Genomic DNA, 4757 nt, shown 5'->3' with positions numbered 1-4757 from the left:
GGCAAAGACGGCCTCGGGAGGCTGCATCTTGGCCACAATACTGCAGGGAGGAAGAAGGGGTCGGAGGCCCTCCCGAGCCGGTGCTCTCTCAGAGAGAACGGCACGGCCGCCGATTGGGACGCGCGGGCAGCCGTTGGTCTCCTCCCTCGCCACCGACGAGAGCATGAACGATGCACCTACACCCCTGCCCCAGTCGAGGTTGTCCGACCGGATTTGTGACCAGCCGTGAGCTGAGAGAGAGTGTGGCCACCTATGTCTTGCTTAGATCTGGAGAGCATAAGAGAGTGAATGGGAGGAACCCTAGCTGAGAGAGAGTGTTACTATTCATCACCCAGGGTGCAGAATAAGTTATTCTTCACCCGAGATAATCTTACGATCATTTCATAATTAAATTACGTTTCGAATTCAAATAGTTACATTTCTATTGATTCACTACGTAAAATTTGACATAAGAAAATAAAAATATAGGTCATAAGATAAAAAAATTTACAGTTTATGTGTATTTTAGACTATGATTCTACGTTTGTAATTTTACATAACATAAAATATTTTTTACAGCTATTATATATTTTCTTACGGTCCCTTTTTGCGTCGGAAATAAGACAAAACTTACGAAACGTAAAATTACGATGCATTGATGGTAAATTAGAGGGGGGTGATTCCTCATCCAGAGTGACGAATAGGACGACCCAATATATATATGTTACCCTCGGTCCTATAACGACGAGGCAGCCGTTGCGGGCGAGCGAGCGACGACGGCAGCCGGAGATTGGGAGCCCGCGGCGCCGTGACGGGTAGATCCTCCGATCCACGCACTGCCACCGGCTGGCCGCCCGCACGCCTCCCCGCCGACGGGCTCGCCGGCCCCTCCCCACGCGCCTTCCCTCCGACAAGCGCCGCTCCCGGATCCTCCCCGCACGCCTCCCCTCCGACGGGCTCGCCGGCCCCTCCCCGCGCGCCTCCCCTCCGACGGGTGCCGGCTTCTCCCCGCCGACGGGCGCTGGCCCCTACCCGTCCGCCTCCCCGCTGGCGTTACTCGTCCCCTCCCCACGTGCCTCCCCGCGGGCATTCGCCGGCCCCTACCCGCGAGTCTCCTTGCCGCCGGTCCCTCCCCGTGAAGCTCCCCGCCGCCATCGACGCCAGCTGCTGCCCGCAAACGGGATGGATTCAATGCCCGCTGCCGGATCCAGCGCCCCCCACCACCATCTCCCGATTCACTGCCTGCCGCGCATGGCGTCGCCCTTCCTTCCTCTTATTCTTATTTCCCAGCCGGCAGTGGCATCACATGTGCTGCAGCTTCCAGCGTCGTCCTCTGCCTTGTCGGCGCACAAGCCGTTCGCCTCAGCCACCCCAGTCCGTTCACAATTTCCAGCAGAGTCCGTTCAACACTAGCGTGCAGCTACCCGCCTCCTAGATTCAGGTTTTTTACATGCTCAAATGGGAAGCCAGTCTTTGTATCAGGCTACTCTTCTTACAAACACCTGAACCGAACTCAATCTCGTGTGTTACCATCCTCTCATCTTGTCTGTTTTATTCTCAGGGACGCATTCATGGCTTCATTCAACAATTGGACTGTGGGCAGATGTTGATCAACAAGTGAGCTAAGGGACTGGGACGCCCTCCTCGCCGTGGCGTCATTGCTGGCCGTCAGCGGCGGAAGCGGGGTGGCGGCCGGGACCTTGTCGTGCTCGTCTCTGACTACTGTCAAGGTATGCATGCACATCTGTACTTTAGTCAACAAAAGACAACAGGGATTGGTATTATGATTTGTGATCTGATTGGTCCTGTGTGTTACTTTACTATTGGACCGAGGAACCTGACATTAAAATGAATCATCTACAGGCTGGAACATGGAGCTTGCAGCTTATGTTTGTTGTAGTTCGAACTTAGGCTCATCTCTCTCTTGTACTTCAGTTATTCTTCAGTTTTCAGTATTGGTGTAGTCTGTATGGTGAAGATGAAGTTCCTTTTTGAACTTCTCCGGTTAATATAGATGAACTTGGTCATCTTTTTTATATGTACTTACATCAGCTCATCCAGTTGTTCGTGTACTTGAAATACTAATCAGTTCAGATCTCGAGAGAGGTAAGCTCAGAGAAAAAAATACAGAAGTTCAAAGTCGATAAAAAGGGGGATGTTATTTCTTTGTCTTGCCACCGTGGCCGAGTTAGCTTCAACCTGTGTAGTTTAGTCGCCATATTTGTGATGCATCCACAGTTAGTTGACCACAACTTGTACAATTAAATGCCACCTCTAGTTTCAGGTTTCTTCGTTGTTGTAAGGCTTGTGAAATATCTTACCACTGAGGTTGTGGTGCCTTTTTCTTTCAGTAAAAATTCAGGTTGGGAAGCTTATTTTTTCCAAAGTGATTGTTTGGGTACTACAAGCTCCCATAGAGTGGAAGCGATTGTTACAACAGGTTTGAAGTAGATATTACACAAGGTTTGATTTTTCTAGACCATGTACAAGGACAGTAGCGTACTTATGCAGTGGTCTGCCTTTTCTTAACTTTATTTGATTTTTTTGTGAAATATATAAAAGCCGGTAGTAGTACTATTACTTATTTTACCACAGGTCATTGACTTAAACTATATCAGTTTAGCACATGTACTTACAAAACCAAATCAACAGGTTTGTAGGTTTTTTTCAGCTCATCTTGTTGGCTTTTTTGGTTCATATTGCAGGCTTTTAGGATTAGATTCTCATGTCTGTTTCAGTATTAAGGAGAAGTAAAACCATTCATTTCTTGTATATTTATTATTACTGTAGTACTAGCTACTCCGTTCTAGTAGTATATGGAGTATGTGATCAGCTCATGCAGTATATACTATGCACAAAATGTCTGTAGGGTGCTTTACATACAAAGAACTTGCTTTCTCTGGACCATGCAAGCTTCCTCAAAGGAGCTCATGTCGAACGAGTGCTTTACATACAAATGAGCGCAAAGATGGCCATTAGCTTAATTTGGATGTCGCGTGGCTGGCACCATTATCGTAAATTTTTGTTTCTGCACTAAGTTTCCTAATGTATTTTCTTCACAAAAGTTTAGTGAAAAATTTACTTCATGTTACTCGTGATCTCGCAACTGTATGTTCACCTATGAAGGTATCTCTCATTGCTTATTGTTACATTAATTTCCATGGTAAGAAAGGTTTACATTAAAAGTAACATCCATATAGGAAAAATGCTTCTATTCTAACACTTTTTTTTGGAAAAAAGAGCACTAGTACTGATGAGTCGTATTGACAAGGATGCCGTCTACAATTCTGATGAGTCCTACTGAGAAGGAGATAATTATTGTGCAACTGGAAAAAACAAATGTTTTATAAAGAAATATGCTTGAAGTTCAATTACTATGGTCTAAAAAATTCAATTACATCTCTAGTGCATTCAGAATTGCTAATTTAAAAAAAAATGAAGTTCCTATTTCAGGATTATGTAAGTTCAAAATTAGTGTATGATATGTGTGCCATAGTTATCTGGACTTCAATTCTGACTAATATTCCATTATAGTACTACTGCATATTCACTTATGATTGCTTCTTGCTGCCACTATTTTTATCATGATTTTGTGTGTCCACCCAGGAGTGTTTTTGTTTCTGTATTTTAGCTCCTCAACAACAGAAGCATGTACATGTATTACTACTGCGAAGGTTCAAAAATCAGAACTCAACAAGTTCAACATCGATGGTACTGTGCACATGCGCTAAGCCGTTCTACAACATAGCGCTAAGCCGTTCTACGCAGCTAAAGGAGGTGCTAGCTTTTCCCCACCTCCCCCTGGATGTTCATCTCCTTATCTTGTGTATGTTCAGTTCAACATCAGGTGATTCTTCAGGTCACTTTAGTGTGCATTTTCTGTTCATCTTGCAGGTGAAGGTGCTCCCCTTGGGTTCATCTTGCAGGTTTCGTTCAAACTTGGCAACCTAGGTCGTTCAACAACACCACTAGAGCCCGTTCAGTTGGTGGCGTTCCAACTAGCCACTCAAAGTTGTGGCCATTTAATGACACTTTCTACATTTGAGACATGAGAAACTGTAGCCTTCCAGTGTGTTACCGTTTGGTAGCTCAGGATGCTTTATGTTTTGGAGATCTACAAAGTGACTATCTGAGAGCTGTGTTGGACTTTCTCATTACAGCATGGAACTTCTCTAGAAATCCTAGTTGATGCTTGCTCCCACCAGTCAATTGTGCAAGTTCAGTGGGTGTCATCGAGCATGTTCAAAAGTATGCCCTTTGTGCAAAAGTTTGAATTTTTGTCAGTATTTTGTATATTTCATTTGGCAGAGGCTTCATGTGATCTTGTGGAGCTTTATAAAATGTTCTCTCATCACACTTTTAAGGCCCTATAGTTCATTATATCATACATGTGTGGCCATTCAGTATGTATTATAGGATCAGTTCTTGAAAAAGAAGAACACATACATAGTTGGGTCAAAAAGAATGATTAGTTCAATAGTGCTCTCTCCTGCCTATTTTGGCTGATGTCCACAAATGGACAAACAATTGTGTCAGAAATTGTTCTATTATTACTGGCATACAAGTACAAAAAAAGTTGAACATGAGGTCCTACATAGGCTTTGGAAAAATGCTAAAAAAACACGAAAAGTCAAAAAAGTCAAGTTCAAGTGGTAAAATAAGAGAAGTCCAGAACATTATCGCAAAACAAAGTTGAGTTCAAAAAAATGAAACATGCAAAATTTTCTTTTTGTTAAAAGTATTATTCAGTTCAACAATATAAACCATGCAAGCTCGGA

The 4757-nt window shown here is 43.9% G+C and overlaps 1 long non-coding RNA gene across 3 annotated transcripts; it reads left to right on the top strand.

The window, feature by feature from the left end:
• The first annotated feature begins 707 nt into the window (after positions 1–707).
• LOC125543006 lies at positions 708–4426 on the top strand. Of its 3 annotated transcripts, none has more exons than XR_007298217.1 (4): positions 708–1420; positions 1541–1709; positions 2331–3756; positions 3874–4426. It is a non-coding gene; the product is annotated as an uncharacterized LOC125543006 (long non-coding RNA). The 3 variants fall into 3 exon arrangements; XR_007298218.1 differs by having other exon boundaries at positions 1843–3756; XR_007298216.1 differs by having other exon boundaries at positions 1541–3756.
• The last annotated feature ends 331 nt before the right edge of the window (positions 4427–4757 follow it).

Source organism: Triticum urartu, chromosome 3, assembly GCF_003073215.2.
Source record: "Triticum urartu cultivar G1812 chromosome 3, Tu2.1, whole genome shotgun sequence".
Classification (NCBI taxonomy): Eukaryota; Viridiplantae; Streptophyta; class Magnoliopsida; order Poales; family Poaceae; genus Triticum; species Triticum urartu.
The sequence above is the reverse complement of the archived record's forward strand: the minus strand, read 5'-3'. Positions and strand labels throughout refer to the sequence as shown.